This window comes from Juglans regia, chromosome 13 (assembly GCF_001411555.2).
Source record: "Juglans regia cultivar Chandler chromosome 13, Walnut 2.0, whole genome shotgun sequence".
NCBI classification, from domain to species: domain Eukaryota; kingdom Viridiplantae; phylum Streptophyta; class Magnoliopsida; order Fagales; family Juglandaceae; genus Juglans; species Juglans regia.
This window is the reverse complement of record NC_049913.1, coordinates 20,255,172-20,276,390: the sequence shown is the minus strand read 5'-3', so window position 1 is coordinate 20,276,390 and position 21,219 is coordinate 20,255,172. Positions and strand designations below refer to the sequence as shown.

At 38.6% G+C, this 21,219-nt stretch overlaps 1 long non-coding RNA gene across 3 annotated transcripts; it reads left to right on the top strand.

The window, feature by feature from the left end:
• Window positions 1–13,506: 13,506 nt before the first annotated feature.
• LOC109005913 lies at window positions 13,507–15,128 on the top strand. Of its 3 annotated transcripts, none has more exons than XR_001998539.2 (4): window positions 13,507–13,548; window positions 13,669–13,760; window positions 14,249–14,378; window positions 14,805–15,046. It is a non-coding gene; the product is annotated as an uncharacterized LOC109005913 (long non-coding RNA). The 3 variants fall into 3 exon arrangements; XR_004798049.1 differs by lacking the exon at window positions 13,507–13,548 and adding an exon at window positions 13,556–13,588; XR_001998538.2 differs by lacking the exon at window positions 13,507–13,548 and having other exon boundaries at window positions 13,559–13,760; window positions 14,805–15,128.
• Window positions 15,129–21,219: the final 6,091 nt, after the last annotated feature.

The window sequence follows — 21,219 nt, the reverse complement described above, 5'->3', positions numbered from 1 at the left end:
CCCCCCCCCCCCCCCCCCCCCCGCGCCGATCACTTTCTTTCTATTTACTCCTCTCTTCTCTCTCCTCTATGCAGACTCTCTGTATCTCTTGCCGAAATGCTGAAACCCTAGCCTTCAAGTTTATACGGCCGTCTCTCTCACTGCCGGCATTTCGGTAAGCCTCTCTCTCTCCCAATCTTTGAGCATTTGTAAACATGGTTTTCCTAGATCTTCTCCTTTTTTTAAACATGAGTTGTTTTTCACGACTGATCTGCCCAAATCTTGGGTTCCTTCTATAATGAACCCAATGAAAAGAACAGTAATATAGACAATACAAGAGAATCAAGAACGAGGAAGATGATGATAGTAAACACGCCTTGGGGTATTTGAGGTCCCCAATTCCTCTCAAAAGAAAACAACACACGTTCATAATATTTCCAGATGTTCAAAACAAGGACCCTCTTCCTCTTCATATAAAGGAAGAAGATGACTTAATTCGGCAGCTGCTAACTAAGGCCATGGGCCAATTTTAACCCACATTAACTGGGTCCATGGGCCACTAAACTACTTTAACACAAAAATAAAACATAACAATTTAGTAGAAGCCCAGCCTAATTTAATTGGATTCATAACAAATTCTTCCCATTTAAAGAACCTTGTCCTCAATGTTCATTATCACTAGCATTTTTGCACTTCCACAACTGCAACACGTCTGATGCCTACAACCAAAGGTCATGTCCTTGGAGTTATTGAGCCTGCTGTCTGGATAATAATGAAGAACACTCGATTTAAAACTTGAAGGATGAGGGGGTTTCAAGCTATTGGAAAATGTTGCACCATAGAGAGACATTGTCTTCAAGTTTCTTCATCATACTCCAAGATCCATCTCCAATGTGATGCAACCTCCGCCTATTAACTAACTGTGCACCTATCCACTTGTCGCTTTTTGTGAAACCCATACCAACAATAAAATTATTGTTGTTGTTGCCACTATTAACAAAAAATCTGGAAGACTCAAGGCCAGCACGTGTAAGAGCTTCAGTCTCATATCCAACTAAGCACATGGGTCAAAGTTGAAATCACTACTGCTGTTCTTTGGATTGCAACCACTAAACACAACAGTCCTGTTTGTCCATTTCTTGAACTTGGTTGTGTTCAAACTTGTACAAGCCAAGTAACTTGGGTCAGATCTGGTGGGGCTATCTCCCTTTTTGGCATTCTGAATTCCAGCATGTTTCTTGTGGTATAATGGACAACAAATACCACGACATTCCAAGGTAGCCCAGCTAACTTTGTATGAATCTGGAATTGGGACATGAAGCATCTCTCTCATTTTCCTTTGGACATCAATTCTAATTGACAATGCCACAAATAGCTCTCTCACATCAAATAAACACCCAACGTTCTTCTATACCCAAAAGTCATCCATGGGCTCCACAGAATGAGAAGAGACCCGTTATCCAGGACACATACTTCTAACAATGAAAAACTCAAGGAAACGTAAATGAGTACAAAATGATAGCAGCACACCATCACAACAATCATGTTAAAAACCAAACAAAGAACTACATCTAGCCAACTTGCAAAGTTGAACAACTGAAAATATAGTGCATCACTAAGTCGTTTGCAACCATGAACAACTTTTGTGATGTAAGCAGGCTCGAATGCAAGCTTCCAAGCTCTCATAAGTATCTCTCCACCCTAAATCGCAACAACCAAATTTATAGCATCTAGAAGTGCAAGCTACACGATACAGATATTTCCATGGTGACACAGGTCAACACTAGCACCCTTGTATGTTAGACTCTCATTGTAATTGTTCTTTGACATCGAAAACACACATTGGCTCTTAACGGCCACAATAAAGAGGGGATAGAATTTTGATGGAAAGGGAGGTTTATAAAACCATTTAACATTAGACCAGGTTTTGGCTCAACAGTATGAGCAACTCCCACGGTTGTGCACAAGCCTTGCATGGATAATAACCAAATTCTAAGCCGATCCTTTTCCCTACCTCTTTTAGGATCAAATACAAAGTATAAGAATTGATGCTCATTATAAAAAGCTTGGTTTAGAAATTGAGTTTCCCCCATTTCTTTCCTCCTTCCTCTATCAAAGGGACATCTTCGTTTTACTGCTTCACAGCCATTCTCATAACAATCCAACAATTCATTCTCTAGAGTCTCAACAGTTCTTTCACTTAACCCACCCCAAACTATAGGAACTACAACACTCGAATTAATGTAGTCAACAAACATCACCCTCTACATAACTTCATCACCCTCTGTGTAAGCCAAGTCTAGGGAAGGAGGTTTATTAAACCTATATAGCCTGGGGCTAGGTTTGGACTCATCGACTTCCTCCCCCTTAATAGACTACACTTAGAATGGTTTACTTTTAATTAGGTCTGAGAAATTTGGTCCCCCTTTCTCTATCACCTCAAATTTCAACATCCCCAAATATAAATCTCACCTATGCATTTTTTCGAATAAATTGGGTGCAGAACTCAGACAGCCATTGTGACGCCCCCAAATTCCGCTTGGGATCGGACGAACATTTGAAGCGTCGAGACATGCAACACAAGGTTACCTGCCCCCATTCATGACATATAAGATGCAATATTCCTAACATGCATCTAGCATTATGCAATGTTCGCAGCGGGTACACCAAACCAAAATATCTCAAATAGTTAAAACATACTTCATACATAATGACGTACTAAACAACTGAGATCACAACACTAGTCCAAAATGGTTGTGATCAAAAGAGTCTTGGAGATTGAACACCACAAATACAAGTAGTAATGAGGTAACTACTGTACTACCATCTACGTCACACCATAGTTTAGTCGATAATTTCCAATTGGTCGATTCTCGATTCTCCTTCAGATCCTATAACAAAATTTACCATTCGGGGGGAATGGTAGTTGGGACTACTACAGTGAGATTTGATTACAAATCTCAGCAAGTTAACAGGAAACTTCCACACAGGTTAATGATGCATGCATGGCAGTAAAAGCATGAATGTATAATCAAATCATAAATAATCACAGCATAACTTGACATGCAACATAACATAACTCGCATAACTTAAACTGAAACTGAAGCTTAGCATGAACGTGACTTGAAACATAACATGGACTTAAGACATAGCATAAACGTGACATTGGAACATAACATGGACTTGAAACCTAGCACGAGCGTGAACTTGAAACATAACATGAATTTGAGCATGACATAACATAAATGTGAACTTGGAACATAACGTAAACGTGAACATAACATAACATGAACTTGAAACATATTCTTGTCTCAGGAGATTACCATGATTGTGTGAACGTAAACTTGAAGATAACATAACGTGAAACATGACTTGAACGTGAAATGTATGAACTTGTAATCTTATTCAATAGACTTAATCATTAAAGTGACCATATGGGTGCTACACAGGTCCCCTTGAGCCTTGTGTCCCTACTGATTACCGCATCACATCAGGTTTCTATACCAGCTGTGAGTGCGTTAATACGTACTACACAGTTGTTGTGGCCCCACGTATTCTACGTGTCACAATTGATGTGTCTCACGTAATGTATGCTCTACAGTTGTTGTAACCCCATACTTCATGCTCCACAGTTGTTGTGGCCCCATTACTTATTTGTTTGTGTCCCACTTGCTGTGGACACACGTAACATAAAGTGTAGTTCTATCGGCGTTAGTGCCTGGCGCGCTCCGGTGACCAGCTAATTAGACCTCATTCGCAACCTATTGACTGTACTTCGTCAATTTAGGAAATTTCACACCTATTTAGATACTCTAGCATGAACAAAGGAGTTCCACTAGAATATTACCTCATCCTAGCGCTTAGGGTCGTGATTGACATGAATGACTTAACTGGCATACATGACATTTCGTAACGTGATGTAACATGAACGTGACATAAAAGACAGAAGTCCTGACGTAGCATAACGTGACATGAACGTAAGACAACAGACATAACATACTTTAAAACATAAATATAACATACAATATTTCATAACATGGCGTACACGTAACAGACAATATTTTGTAACTTGGCATAACATATAACAGACAACATTTCATAACATGACATACCATATAACAGACAACAATTCTTAAAATAGCGTAACATGTGACAGTGAATATTACGTTACATGAAATACATGTAACAGATGGCATACTTAACATGACACACTTGCAATGTATAGCAATACGTGACATAATATCTTGTGTAACAGATGAATAATTCATGACAGAATAAATTTTGTGTAACAGATAAATATGTAATGACTTGGCATGGAACATATGATAACATGCATACATACACTTTAGTTCCCTTATTTATCACTCATACACATTAAACTGATAGTAAGTTAAAAGCTAACTTACCTCGATCTTCGCACTTCGAGACAAAACTCAAGTGCGATTACGAGAAACTGAAAGTAGTGATTTCTAAAAATTAAAATTTAATCACTAACAATTAGGAATATGGAAAAATATCAACTTAGAGTAAAATTACCATTTTACCCTCTACATGTGGGAAAATGACAATTTTACCCCTAACTTAAGGATTTTGCATCCTAACTCCAAAAATCACCAAAATTTACATACCTTATGAAAATTTTGTCCTAAACTCAAATATTAATTCAGAAAAATTTAAAACTAAATACAACCATTAAAACTTTATAGGACCGAAACTTACAAAGGCTATTTCCTTTTATTTTTGTTGTAATTCTTTCAAAATCTCAAAACTCATGATTGAACCAAAATTTTTCTTTTACTATACTCATAACATATTCCTAAGAATAATCATGTTTTGAATCATGAACAAAAGTCATCAAAATCACTAAAACCATACTTGAACTTTTTGGTTTTTCTTCTAAGTTCAAATCAGAATTTTGTTTCTAACTTGTTTTGATCAACCTCTTGATCCAAGACTTATAAAGTAGTGATCTTCAAACCAAAACATCACATGGTTAAAAAAAGTGTCCTAAAACAGATCCAAGCTTCAAACTCAAGATCACATGGTTAAACATCACCCAAAACATAAATTTAGCCAAGAACATCATCATTTTGGCCTAACCAAATATCTGAATGCATAAAATTTCATATGTTCGAAACTAACATCAAATATCTTCAAAATAACATTCTAACATGTATATAAGATGCTTAGGATCTTCCAATAAAAATATCAAAACCATTGGAATAAGATTAAACCATAAAAGATTTAAACTTTCTCAAAACAGAAACTGTTTTTCCTCTTCCAGTTTCTAAGTTTCTAGACCTAAGAAAATATTTCACCAAAACTTTTAATCATGCAACAAATCCTCAACCAATAATCATTTACACATGTTAACAGTACTCCATAAAAATTTCGGACCAAGATCTATTCATTAGCTTGGTCAAAAACTCCAAAATATAACACACTCTCTAGTTTATCACCCAGAATGACCTTTCTGGGGTCTAAATGGAACAAATAAGATATCCACGTAAACTAGACTCCAAAAGCAACAACTTTAATGAAGGAAACTTTGCGAGAAAACACTTACAAAAGCTTCAAAACAGGCGTTCAAAAGAGGTATGAAAAACTGTCCGAGAGTGTCTTTTGTGTTCTATGAAGGAAAAGTGTAAAAGAGAGTTGTCTTTCTTGGGAAGTGGACTGGAGAGCCTCTTACACAAGTTATGGAAACTGATAGGACTGAAGGAAAGGTTGAGTGTTGGCCTTTTCTTCTCATAAAAATCAGTCCAAGATCTTTTCTCAAGGTGGAGTGTAAGAGTGAAAGAGTGAGGTGGCCCTTTAGCTTTATATTTCAAGAACCTTCTAGGCCCTTCTTGTAAAGATCTGGCCAGCCAAGTGGGGGTACAAAACTTAGCCATGAAGCAATGTTAATGTGGTCAATTTCATGGGCCTTAGTGGGCCTAAACCGAATGGGCCTAAATTTTGGGGTTTAAAGAGGGTTTGGGTTGCTATCAAGCCCAAATCCAATATCACTTGGCCCGATCAATTTTTCAAGGTTAACAAGGTTGGATAATGATGTTCTCACCCAAATTTGAAGGATTAATAGCATGTGGAAGTGATTTAATCAAGTGATTAAACACAATGCTAGAATTGAATTAGAAAGGGTTTAGAGGCCAACTTTAGGGTTTAGGAAACCGTTTAGGGTTTCGGTTTCAACCAAGCTTTTGGGCTTTCAATTGGATTCCCACCATTTAGGGTTTCATTAAGGTTGAAACCTTTTTTGGTCTGGCACCATTTGATTGAGCAGATGAAACAAAGTTTTGCTTAAGTGGCATGATTTCACACATTGATTCCTTCAAATCCATCAAACGTTCCTCATGGTGTCAAGTGTCCAATATTATTCACTAAGTGTGGTTAAGATCTTGCCAAGTGTCCAAATAAAATTTCTCTAATCTAATTTGGACATTTCACACTGTGATTTTGAAACACTGCAATTAGTGCGCTTACCGAGGTTACTATTCACTCCAAAAAAGTGAATAATAAACTTAACACTAAAAATTCCTAAATATTCATATTAATCTATAGTAAAAATAGTTTACCGAAATTCAACCTCAAAGTGCCCCTAAAAATAATTTCACAATTTCTAACAAACGTTTCGTCCGGAATTATGAAAATAAGCTATTGCACCATAAAATCCTAAATAATCCACTGAGTCTAATGGCATAGACCATAATGCATTCTGGCACTTCTAACCACCTCAAATAAATAAAACTCATATTTCTAGCACCATAGTGAATGATAACACTGACTTTGTTGACAGACTAAAACCTATGCGATTGGTCGATTCGTAAAAACTTATAGAATTTTTACGAGATTCCTAAAGTCAATAGAAATTCCACCAATGAATTTATAGTGGGCTGTTACAGCCATGCATACCTTGGATCGCAGCATAATCAGCGGGCAGATGGTCTTCATTGTAAGTCTGGCCCATCAACATGTCGTGGAGATCACTATCCTTACTGGCGACGCCTTTGCTCTCTACCAAGGGTTTATATGTGACCTAGCTCAGAGAAGAAAATCTACCAAGGCTATGGAGAAGGTTTTGGAGGTGTGGATTTACCACCGCCAGCCACTCCACCATGCACTGTTGCACCACAACTAGGGTTTGGTGTTTCGAGGGAGGAGATGGCTTCGTCGGCATCTTTGGTGGCTACGAGGTCCTTCCTATACGCAGTGACAGTATCCTCATGGAGGCCTAGGTAGAGGTGAGCAACGCCAAGCCAGCTGCATTCCTTGGTATCGGACAACGTCTTCCATGTTTGCTTGGCATCGGGCCATGCCTCGGAATACTGATGGAGAGAAGAGTAGGCGGCAGATGGATTCGAGTAAGGGGCATGGTTTTGGTGGATGTTTGGGTTTTCTTCTTTGGGTACAACTTCTGTAGACCCTCCTGAATCATAGATGGTGTGACGCCCACAAATTCCGCTTGGGATCGGACGGACATTTGAAGCGTCGAGACATGCAACACAAGGTTACCTGCCCCCGTTCATGACATATAAGATGCAATATTCCTAACATGCATCTAGCATTATGCAATATTCGCAGCGGATAATTTTTCTTTTTAGCAATACTATGCACCAAACCGAAATATCCCAAATACTTAAAACATACTTCATACATAATGACATACTAAACAACTGAGATCACAATATTAATCCATATGGTTGTGATCAAAAGAGTGCTGGAGATTGAACTCCACAAATATAAGTAGTAATCTGAGGTAACTGATGTACTACCATCTACGTCACACCATCGCTTAGTCAACCGTTTCCAGTTGGTCGATTCCCAGTTCTCCTTCAGATCCTGTAGCAAAATCTACCATTCGGGGGGAATGGTAGTTGGGACTACCACAGTGAGATTTGATTACAAATCTCAGCAAGTTAACAGGAAACTTCCACACAGGTTAATGATGCATGCATGGCAGTAAAAGCATGAATGCAAAATCAAATCATAAGTAATCATGGCATAACTTGACATACAACATAACATAACTGGCATAACTTAAACTGAAACTGAAGCTTAGCATGAACGTGACTTGAAACATAACATGGACTTGAAACATAGCATAAACATGAACATGCATAATTTGAACTTGAACTTGAGCATGACATAACATAAATGTGAACTTGGAACATAACGTAAACGTGAACATAACATAACATGAACTTGGAACATAACGTGAACGTGAATATAACATAACATGAACTTGAAACATATTCTTGTCTCATGGGATTACCATGATTGCGTGAACGTAAACTTGAACGTAACATAACGTGAAACATGACTTGAACTTGGAATCTTATTCAATAACTTAATCATTAACGTGACCATATGGGTGCTACACAGGTCCCCTTGAGCCGTGTGTCCCTGCCGATTACCGCATCACATCACAGGTTTCTATACCAGCTGTGAGTGCGTTAATACGTACTCCACAGTTGTTGTGGCCCCACGTATTCTACGTGTCACAATTGCTGTGTCTCACGTAGTGTATGCTCCACAGTTGTTGTGGCCCCATACTTCATGCTCCACAGTTGTTGTGGCCCCATGACTTATCTGTTTGTGCCACACTTGCTGTGGACACACATAACATAATGTGTGGCACCATCGGCGTTAGTGCCTGGCGCGCTCCGGTGACCAGCTAATTAGGCCCCATTCGCAACCTGTTGACTGTACTTCGTCAACCCAGGGAATTTCACACCTATTTAGACACTCCAGCGTGAACAAAGGAGTTCCACTAGGATATTACCCCATCCTAGCGCTTAGGGTCGTGATTGACATGAATGACTTAACTGGCAGACATGACATTTCGTAACGTGACGTAACATGAACGTGACATAAAAGACAGAAATCTTGACGTAACATAACGTGACATGAACGTAGGACGACAGACATGACATACTTCGAGACATAAATGTAACAGAGAACATTTCATAACATGTCATACATGTAACATGCAACATTTCGTAACATGGCATACCATATAACAGACAACATTTCTTAACGTGGCGTAACATGTGACAATGAATATTACATGACAAGAAATACATGTAACAGATGGCATACTTAACTTAACATGACATACTTGCAATGTATAGCATGTATAGCAATACGTGACAGAATATCTTGTGTAACAGATGAATAATTCATGACAGAATAAATTCTGTGTAACAGATAAATATGTAATGACTTGGCATGGCACATATGATAACATGCATACATACAATTTAGTTCCCTTACTTATCACACATACACATTAAATTGATAGTAAGTTAAAAGCTAACTTACCTCGATCTTCGCGCTTCGAGACAAAACTCAAGTGCGATCACGGGAAACTGAAAGTAGTGATTTCTAAAAATTAGAACTTAATCACTAACAATTAGGAATATGGAAAAATATCAACTTAGAGTAAAATTACCATTTTACCCTCTACATGTGGGAAAATGACTATTTTACCCCTAACTTAAGGATTTTGCATCATAACTTCAAAAATCACCAAAATTTACATACCTTATGTAAATTTTGTCCTAAACTCAAATATCAATTCATAAAAATTTAAAACTAAACACAACCATCAAAACTCTATATGGCCGAAACTTACAAAGGCTATTTCCTTTGCTTTTTGTTGTAATTCTTTCAAATCTCAAAACTCATGATTAAACCAAAATTTTTCTTCTACTACACTCATAACATATTCTTAAGAATAATCATGTTTTGAATCATGAACAAAAGTCATCAAAATCACTAAAACCATACTTGAACTTTTTGGTTTCTCTTCTAAGTTCAAAACAGAATTTTGTTTCTAACTTGTTTTGATCAACCTCTTGATCCATGACTTATAAAGAAGTGATCTTCAAACCAAAACATCACATGGTTCAAAAAGGTGTCCTAAAACAGATCCAAGCTTCAAACTCAAGATCACATGGGTAAACATCAACCAAAACATAAATTTAGCCAAGAACATCATCACTTTGGCCTAACCGAATATCTCCTTCCATAAAATTTCATATGTTCGAAACTAACATCAAATATCTTCAAAATAACATTCTAACATGTATATAAGATGCTTAGGATCTTCCAATAAAAATATCAAAGCCATTGGAATAAGATTAAACCATAAAAGATTTAAACTTTCTCAAAACAGAAACTGTTTTTCCTCTTCCAGTTTCTAAGTTTCTAGACCTAAGAAAATATTTCACCAAAACTTTTAATCATGCAACAAATCCTCAACCAATAATCATATACACATGTTAACAGTACTCCATAAAAATTTCGGACCAAGATCTATTCATTAGCTTGGTCAAAAACTCCAAAATATAACACACTCTCCAGTTTATCGCCCAGAATAACCTTTCTGGGGTCTAAACAACTTTTTACCAATCAAATGATCTCCAAATGGAACAAATAAGATATCCACGTAAACTAGACTCCAAAAGAAACAACTTTCATGAAGGAAACGTTGCGAGGAAACACTTACAAAAGCTTCGAAACAGGCATTCAAAAGAGGTACGAAAAACTGTCCGAGAGTGTCTTTTGTGTTCTATGAAGGAAAAGTGTAAAGGAGAGCTGCTTTTCGTGGGAAGTGGACTGAAGAGCTTCTTACACAAGCTATGTAAAGTGATAGGACTGAATGAATGGTTGAGTGTTGGCCTTTTCTTCTCATAAAAATCAGACCAAGATCTTTTCTCAAGGTGGAGTGTGAGAGTGAAAGAGTGAGGTGGCCCTTTTGCTTTGTCTTTCAAGAACCTTCTAGGCTCTTCTTGTACAGATCTGGCCAGCCAAGTGGGGGTACAAAACTTAGCCATGAAGCAATCCTATGGTGACCAAATTCGTGGGCCTTAAAGGGCCTAAACCGAATGGGCCTAAAATTTGGGGTTTAAAGAGGGTTTGGGTTGCTATCAAGCCCAAATCCAATATCACTTGGCCCAATCAATTTTTCAAGGTTAACAAGGTTGGATAATGATGTTCTAACACAAATTTGAAGGATTAATAGCATGTGGAAGTGATTTAATCAAGTGATTAAACACAATGCTAGAAATCGGATTAGAAAATGTTTAGAGGCCAACTTTAGGGTTTTGGGGAAACCGTTTAGGGTTTCGATTTCAACAAAGCTTTTGGACTTTCAATTGGATTCCCACCATTTAGGGTTTCACTAGGATTGAAAACCTCTTTGATCTGGCACAATTTGGTTGAGCAGATGAAACAAAGTTTTGCTTAAGCGACATGATCTCACACCTTGATTCCTTCAAATCCAACAAACGTTCCTTATGGTGCCAAGTGTCTAAAATTATTCACTAAGTGTGGCTAAGATCTTGCCAAGTGTCCAAATAAAACTTCTCTAATCCAATTTGGACATTCCACACTGTGATTTCGAAACACTGCAATCGGTGCGCTTACCGAGGTTACTATTCACTTCGAAAAAGTGAATCATAAACTTAGTACTAAAAATTCCTAAATATTCATATTAACTTATAGTGAAAATCTTTTACCGAAATTTAACCTCGAAGTATCCCTAAAAATAATTTCACAATTTCCAACAGACGTTTCGTCCAGAATTATGAAAATAGGATATTGCGCCATAAAATTCTAAATAATCCACTGAGTCTAATGGCGTGGACCATAATGCATTCTAACACTTCTAACTATCTCAAATAAATAAAACTCATATTTCTAGCACCATAGTGAGTGATAACACTAACTATGTTGATAGATTAAAACCTATGCGATTGGTCGATTCATAAAAACTTATGGAGTTTTTACGAGATTCCTAAAGTCAATAGAAATTCCACCAATGAATTTCTAGCGGGCTGTTACAGATGGGCTCTGCATCATCAGGAGTTACAGCCAGATCTACCCTCGCAGGAGTGAAGAGAAAATCCATTTTCACTTCGTTCCCTAGCCCTTTTTGAGTTTCTATCATTTTTTCTGTCACTTCTTTGAATTTTTTTTATTCGGATTCTTCACTCTGCATATCAAGAACAACATATTCATCGTCAAATATTGCCGTCCCTATCAACATAACATCATCTTCTAGAACAACTCCTCCATGACTCACTTGTTGTTGCTCCAACAGATAGTTATTTCTCCTATAAGCATATTCAATATTGAGCTTCGCATAGTAAATAGTGAAGGAAGAATAGACCAAAATTTTTAGGTTTTTATCTTTGGAAGACTTCATTGTAAGCACCATTTGGCAAGGATCTCTATAGAAATCATCATATAGTGCACGATGATAATTCTGAAAACATTCTTTAAGTTCTTCATTACTCAACTCTATGGCAAGATCGGTGTCTCTAGATACCACTTGTAATGAACCCAATAAAAAGAAGAAAAATTCTTAATGCAACCGACCTTTGCAAACGGTGTGTTTCATTTGAAGGGAGATGGAAATCAGTAGTATCATGTAGGGTCCCTTCTCTAATTGAAACGGTGTGTTTCAATTAAATCAAAACACACCGTTTTGACAATTCTCTCATTTGGGTCCCTTCTTCCTTCCCCCTTCCCCTTTCCTTCTTTGTCTGTCCCTTCAACATTTCTTCTGCGTTCGACTCTGTTAAAGCTAGCGACACTATACATTTATTCATAGCCAGCAGCCGACCACCCACCAAATGGTTCCCTCCCTCATTCTTGGTTATGTGCTCTCTTTCATGCGTTTCTATGCAATTAGGTCAGATCCCCATAACTAAAAAGCTGTCAAAAGTATTATTGTCATGTGAAGTTGTTTCTGAAGATGATAACCATGAGATGTTACAACGTTTCTAAATCTGATTGGCTGGCCACAACTCCCAACCTATATATAATACACAAATTGAGATTCCGGACCCCAAAAAGACATACGAAATGCTCTGCAGAAATGGATTTGAGCATTTTTTAGTCCTTCGAAATGCTCTGCAGAAATGGGGGACTTCTTAGTTCTCTGTTTCACTCCTGAGTGAAGTGTTAATGCTAGTTCAGTCGAATGCTTTCTTCTTCAATTGATTTTCATTTTATTTTTTATTTCTGTCTGGTGATGATGTGGCAACTTGCTACTTCAGTCAGTTACACAGTAGTTTTGCAGGGCGGTTGTACATAGTGTTTCTCTAAAAAGAATAGTAATATAGACAATACGAGAGAATCGAGAATAAGGAAGATGATGATAATAGCTACGCGTTGGGATATTCGAGGTCCCCAATTACTCTCAAAAGAAAACAACACACATTCATAATATTTCCAGATCTCCAAAACAAGGACCCTCCTCTTCATATAAAGGAAGAAGATGACTTAATTCGGTAGCCACTAACTAAAGCCATGTGCCATTTTTAACCCACATTAACTGGCCCATGCCACTAAACTACTTTAACACAAAAATAAAAGATAACAATTTAATAGAAGCCCATCAAGCCCAGCCCAATTTAATTGGAGCCATAACACTTCAGTCCAAGATCATGCCCCGAAAGAGGACCATTTTTGTTTTTCTTTTTTCTTTTTTTTTTCATTTCTTTGTCTTTTACATCGGTTTCGTCTTTGCATAAGTAAAAGGATTCCTTAATCGTTGAAGTCTGTTGGGCCTTTCCTTTCTAAGAGTGTTTTGTTATTTGTTAGTATTTTTAAAAGAAAACTGCTACTATTTGCGTTATGGAAATTTAAAGGAAAAATGCTATTTTTGGGTGGTTGTAGTTGGAGGCATCAACAATTCAGGAGCTGAATTAGAGAAATCCACTATTTCAACTTCCCTCGAAGATTCTCTGTAGCTTCACGTTGAGTTGCTGGTATTTTTCTACTCGATTCGTCTTTTGTTTTTCTCATTACCCTTTATATGTTTTTGTTAATTATCTGTTTGGTTACTAGAAAAACGTCGACGGAAAGGAAATTTTGCTCTTGGTTTGTAACTTATTCGCTTGTTTGCTGGTTTTTTTTAAAACCATGATAAACCCAGTTGAGCTATATGCAATAGCTAAATTAGATCGTTGGTTCTAGCAGTTGGTATTATTATTTTTGCTGTATGGGGTATTGGGCCACTTTTGTGTCAGAACAGGAACATTCTTCTTCATGTATGTGCTCTATATTTAGGCTTTTCATTTTCATGTCATTTATCAAGGAACAATTTATGTTTGTCTTGTGGTTTCAAATTGAGATGATGCACTGTTTAATAAGTGTATTTTTTAATCTATGCTGCAAAAAAATGATAGTAGTTGGAAAAGGAGTAGAATATATCATATCGTGACCTCATATCTTCAACCTTTCCTGCTATGGACAGGAGCAACATTAATTTGCAGGTAATGGATCTAGTAGTTCTACCTACTGAAGCTAGCCAGTGTTAAGCAACGCCTTTTGAATTTTATAAGATCGTTGTCAACTGTGCTGGCCTTTGCCTTTTGTTTGTCAAGGTGAGCCTGTTTTCTATCTGCATGATACATCTATTTTCTGTCTATAGATATATACACATATTTGCAGTAAATATATTGTGTGTGTGTGTGTGTGTGTGGTATTTGAAAACTTTGATGAGGTTGCCACACACCAACACACTAAAACCACAGAGCTACAGGAGGGCTTTTGGGATTTATCATGATTGAGTTGTGGCTTGAAATATACAATGGGGAAGCATTTTGCATATCCTTACTTTCTTTTTAGCAGAGATCTTTCCACTATTTGTTTGTCATTGTTCTTTTATGAAAATAATTATTTGTCATTGTTGCCTCATTGAAGGCAAATATCTAATTGTTATTTTCAAGTTGCATCAAACTCAGTGACTAATTGTTTATATATATATATATATATAAATATATATATATATATATATTTTGGTGAACCAGTTTGCATATCATCACTTACTGTGGTATGAGATGTTAATTTCTCTATTGATTATATTGGACCGGGGATGAGAAGACTTCTGAAGAGCAATGTCAATTTGTTTAGTCATTTGGGGTACAGGTAGCATGAATGTTCTTGACAAATTAATTCAAGGTTGTTGTTATGTATTGGAGTTTGATTAAAGTAATGTATTGTGTTTTGTAATGTAATATATAAATACCAAACAATATAATATGTAGTGGATCGCATCATGTATGTGCATGCATTTTACATGATAAATATTGATTTTTTATTTTATTTTATATGCATTTAATTTAAAAAGTTAATTGGTTGTTTATAACTTTAGTTATTTTTTACATAAATTTAGTTTTCCATTTTGATACATTTTTATTATTATGGACAATGTTCAATGCATTAGTATTATGGTTTTCAACATGACTTGAAAATTTTAATAAACATAGGCTTTTATATAAAATAAAATAAAAACTATGCTTTTCAACATTATTTTTTCTTGAAAATTTTGCAATAAAATATAGGCTTTTAAGTTTTGCAACCTTTTTTTTTCATGGATATAAATTTAATAACATATAGGCTTTTGTCAAAAAAAAACAAAAACAGGTATAGTCCGAAACCCGAATTTTCGGGTTTCTAAACCCAGGTTTATCCAGGTTTCGGCCAGAGTCATAACCCTGGTTAGCCTAATCCGGGTTCCAGCCTGGGTGTGAAATCCAGGTTCCAATCCAGGTATACCTGGGTACCCAGTCCGGAACTCGGGTGAACAGTCTTAATCTCAATGGGTTTTCCACCATCGACTAGGTCTTTCTTTGCAATTTTTAAATGGTGTATTAAAACCTTATGGTTCTCTATACATCCACAAATCTCAAATGTCCTTTGAAGATCTATCATCGACCTATCAGCATGCATTGGGCCTTTGGTACCCATAAGCCTTAGGTACCAATATGTCACAAGTCATTCATATGTGCATCCTTCTGTTACTCGTGGCGCTATTGTTGTTGTTGGTTCTATACTAGAATCTTTGTTAATTGTGCAATAACTCAATAAGTGCTTAGGCATTGCTCCCCTCTACGCCATCCTTAATCAGGGCATCTCATGGTGTCCCAAACCTTGGCAAGTCTGGCTTCCTCTTCTACCTCTTCTTCTACCAGGATGACATCTTTATATTTTGTCAATCATAAAATAACCCTCCATTATAACTCATCCCATGATAGATTCAAGCCTATTCTATGGTACTCTAGGTGACATTAAGTTTTTTCTAGAGACGCAATTGGTCTAACCAATAGATTAATCAAGGGACTGACGTGGCACGGGGAATTTGTTCTCTCAATTGTGAGGGGCAACTAGGGCTTCTCTATGGCGCAAGCCGCCGGCCCCATGTCTTCAACGGCAAGGCAAGGGGCTGGTGTAATGCAGGTTGATCGTTTGGAGCAGGGGAAGACGACGCATCCAGTACGTCCTGCAGGAATGCCTACGACAGCAGTTTATACGGATGTAGTGCTTACGAAACTGCAACTTCTCCCAGAAGTTGATATTCCTCTGTGTAAGCCTCGTTTTCAGGAAGGAGAGCTGTTTTTTCTTTCTTCGAAGGCGAAGATTAATCAATCTGTAGAACCTTTTCGATTCTCAATGGTTCTGAAGTTCCTGCGGCGCCGGTCTTCTTTAGATTATATACGTGGGTTCATCAAAAATTGTTGGGGCTTGAGATCGGTACCGGTGATTGGGCAATTAGGAAATCCGCATAATGTTTTGGTTTTAATGATAAAGGAGGAAAATTTCTGTAACAACTCACTCCTTCTTTCTGACGGAATTTATTTAAGGTGGGGAGAATGTAATACCCCACTCATTCTTTCTGACATAAGTAAATTCTTAGGACGGAAATTATGTAGCGGTCTGCCATTCTCTCTAGTGACTGCGAGTCTCGTTATGCGTGTCAAATCTCGATGGCGTGTTTTAAAGATATTATGTGATTTCTAAAGTACGCCTAGTGTTTTAAATGCACTAGAAATATTTATATGAGGTATTTCTAGTGTTATTGAACTAAGCTTGATTTTAAATAAGACAATTATAATATTTTTTAAGAGCTCCAAAAATATCATAATTGTCGGAAATCATTTTAATATCATTTATTAAAATGATTTCAGTTATTTAAAATATTATGAGATTTAAATTATGTTGAAAACTCTTATTAATTAAATGGTTTTATTCCTTTAAAGATATTAAATAAGACTTCATCATTTTATTAATGATGAAGGATAAAATGATGAAGGAATATTATTTTATAAGCTAAAGTTTATTTTAAATAATATTTCACTTTAATTACTCTCAGTGCTTTTAATTAAGTTAATGTTTACGCATTTTTAAATCAGTGTTTTAATCTTCCATGGTCAGATCGTTTTGTGGATCCCAAGATGAAAGGCCTAGATTAAATACTCAAGCCCTCTCTCTTTCTCCCTCACTTTTCCCTTCCCTCTCTCTCTCTCTCCTCCCTCTCCCCCAGTGTACGCCGCACGCTTCTCTCCCTCTCACCGATTCTCTCCTCAGCCCAGCCCGGCACCGCCATGCGTCGCCCGGTCTCACCTCCACCACCAACGGCCTCCTCTCACGCCGGCGAGCCCCCACCGCCGAACCCAGCCTCCTCTCACGCAGCAACCCACACACGGTTTCACCATGCGCAGCCCTTTCCACCATCGTACGCGGCCACCGACCACCACCACGAGCCCCCTGAGCCTTCCCCCTTCCTCCTCTCCTTGGCCCGAGGCACATAGCCTCCCTCACACGCATAGGTTTCTCCCCGTCCACCATAGTACGTCGCAACCCACAGCGTCCAACCGCCATCTCGAGCTTCCTCTGGCCACCATCGGCCTACCCCAACCACACATAGCCCCAATCTACCCCTCACGCATGCCCACGCTCTCTCACTCTCTCACAGGCTCTCCCTCACGCGTGGCTTAGATCTGCTGCCTCCACCCACTGTGGCGCCACCCTAACGCCACCATAGCTCCACCAGCAACCCCCTGAGCTCCCCCATGGCTAGCCACGACCAACCAAGCTCCCCCTCTATTTTCCATGTCTTGTGGCACACGGATTTCCCTTGGAAACCCAAGGCTCCGCCGTGCTCCGCCACCCCAGCCACCATGAGACCACCTTCAGCCTCCCTTGGCCTCCCCTAGCCTAGCCCTAAGACCAAACCGCCACTTTATGTGGTGGACAACCACCATACAAGGTGGATAGCCATTGTACGCGGTTTAGCCACCACGTACGACCCTTCCAACGTCATCGACCGTGACAGTCAGAGAGCAACTTACGAGCTATCTCGTCGATGGTATAACCCTCTCTCCCTTGTTATTTATGTTATATGTTAGTTGGTTGGTTGGTTAGGTTGTGGACTATACTGTTAATAATTGTGATGTGTCGTGTAGTGAAGTGTTGGGCATTCTATGTAATGATGAAGTGTTGGACGTAGTTGGGAAGTGTGACGAGTAGTGTTGTGAACTGTGTTGTATAAACATTATAATGCATTGTGAGGAACTTACTTTTACCCTCTTTATTATTTTCCATATTAGATTAAGAGGTGCTCATAAAAAGGGGGAGTTCATGTCTTAAATTGACTAATACTAGTTGAACCTACTACTAAAAAGAAAGGGATCTCCCCTTGCCAAGCATAAAGGTTTGGTCCATTTAGAAAAAGTCAGTGTTTATTCATTGCGGAAAAAGGCTAACACTTAACACGGATTTGTCCCCTAAAGTCCTTATAGAAAAAATCGTTGTTTTAATCATTATGGAAAGAGATGAGCAATACAACAATGGACATATTAATGGGTATAAAGACCCTGTGCTTGGAAGAGGTACTTTTTCTAGTATCTAGACCCTAGCATAAAGTTTGACGGGGAGTGAATGAAAAATTGTGTAAGGTTCCTCACTCACACACCCACGTGAACTTTGATTAATCAACTAATAAGCATAAGCCACCATGGTGAATGCTACAAATGAGAGAATGCAGTTTTGGTATGTGGACAGTGTGAGTGATATAGTGTTTGAATAGGTGCCATACTTGAGGCATGTGCATTGATTCAATTATTTAAAAACTATATTTGTGAGACAATCAATGTTTCATCCTTCATTTTCATTTTCTCTCATGCTAAATTTTTTTAAAAAAAAAAGGCTTTTTCGAAAATATTGTTTGGTCAATCAATTTTTATTTTTTTATTTTTTTAAAGTCTTCGGTTTGTTGAGCTACTAGGCATATTTTCTTTATTTTGCATTTTGGTGCACAAGTCTGGGATATGTGGTTTGGTTTAAGTAGGAGTGTGGTGTAACACCCAGGCCCAGCCCGAGTCTAGTTTTTTTTTTTTAATATTTTTGAACTTATGTATGAAAAACTCATTTGAGTTTTAACAAGTAATTTCAGAGCAGGTTACGGGCCCAAAAATTTATTTTGGCAGAGTATGAATTTCATTGGGCTCAATGATTGGAAAAATGCCCAAATAATAATTCACAGATCAAGGGGTCGGAATAATTAGAACTTGACCCAATAAAATTTTTGTAAAAGTCGAGAATATTGTTGGATGAGAGATTTATTTTAGACATGAGGATTATGGCTCAATTTATTTATCAAGCCAAGCACATTAACATGTCCAATTTCAAGCACGCTAGAGTTACAATTTTAGAGCCCACTTCATGATAAAATTTCTTAAACCACTGCCTTCTATATATTTAGAATCATGGACATATATTATGATGCATCTTATACGTGAATTTCCGTTAAACACGACAAGGCCACCATGCCACTCGGCATGCATGTACCCACGTCCCCATATGTCCAGAAAACTAACACAGCAGCAAACCTTTCACTGCTTGGATTTTCTTTCGGTGATACAAATCTTCCACATCCTTACTCACCTCAAGTGAAAACCGACTACCATCTTTATTTTTATTTCTCCCTCATAAAGTACTGTAGCAAGTTGCAACCCATGCACCACCTTAAGGTAACCTCACCAAAGCCAAGCCCTTCACGTACGTCCAGCTCGTCTCCTCCGCATGCAACCACCTCTCTAGGTGAGTTTGAGATTTTCCCTTGCCGCTAGCCACCGCCACATGAAACCGAGATCTCCCTGCCAAGCTCCTCCACGAAACTTTCTCACCATAGCCACTACTCAGCCATCACAGTACCGTGTATCTAGTCTAACCTTTTTACCACTGTAAGCCATCGGCCAGCCACGTCTCTTCCACCCCATGTCACCACTGAGAAGGAGAGGTTCCATACGCTTAAACCCGTAAGTCGCTCCGTTCCTCAATCGTAAAACACCACTTTCAACCGTGAGGAAGGCCCCTATTTTTCACAACTAAAAGTAAAGCTAATTCACGTCCACACCAATAGCCACCATGACCCTCCCACATTCAACTCCTTTGTGTTGCCGACGAAAGGCTTCCCTTGACGCCTTAGTAAGCCACTACCACCCCCCGTCTCTCTTCCTCTTACGTTGTCTCTCTTGCTCATCACTCTCACTCTCCGTACTCTCTCTCTCGCTCATCTCTTTCTCTTCCTCAGCATGCCGTCGTCGGGTCAGCCACCACTTTGCCTCTCGCTGTAACACCCGGGCTCAGGGCAAAGTTGTTTTCAAAAATTATGGATTTTTATGTGCGAAAAGCCCATTTGATTTCTTTTTTAAAATAGACATCGGGCCTAAACTCTTAGAGAAAGCCCGAATTTTTGCATGCCCAAACACCAAGCTATGAGATCAAAGATCAGACCCCCATGACATTCACGTCTTCATGTCATGCACATTTTCATCTCTAGGGTTTACTAGCTTTTCCTTATATAAAATCTCACGTAGAAACTCACCCATCAAATCTAGGGTTGCCTCTCTGCATCTCTCCCATACCACCTCTTGAGCTCACTTGCTTCAAGTAACAGATATATTTCTGCCCAAGCCGCTAGCATCTCCTCCCCACGCAAACAGCAACCACGGCTCCTCCTTGCACAACCGATTTCCAACGTGCACCCACCTCGCACCAAATGTTCTCCCTCTCCCTCTCTTTTCTTCTCTGTTAATCCCCTCCGCAAACCACCTTCCACCTCCAAACCATGCAGGACGCACGACTGAAGCAACCAGCTGCGCCTTGTTGCAGCACCGTGGGACTGCTCCCACCGCCCAGCCTCTCCGTGTCATCAAACAGGAACCAACTCCACTCACACGACAACGACACCACAAGCCGCCAGACCCGCTCGTTGACCCATACTCCTCAGCCGTTCAACACAAAAACGCCACCATCGTCCGTCGAAAGCAAAAACCGGAGCTGCTCTATTTTGGAACCATGGAAACAGAGCATTGTCGCTCAAAGTGAGAACCATGTCTTGCCACAGTTGGGCAACGACGCCACCGTTAGCAGCATCAGACG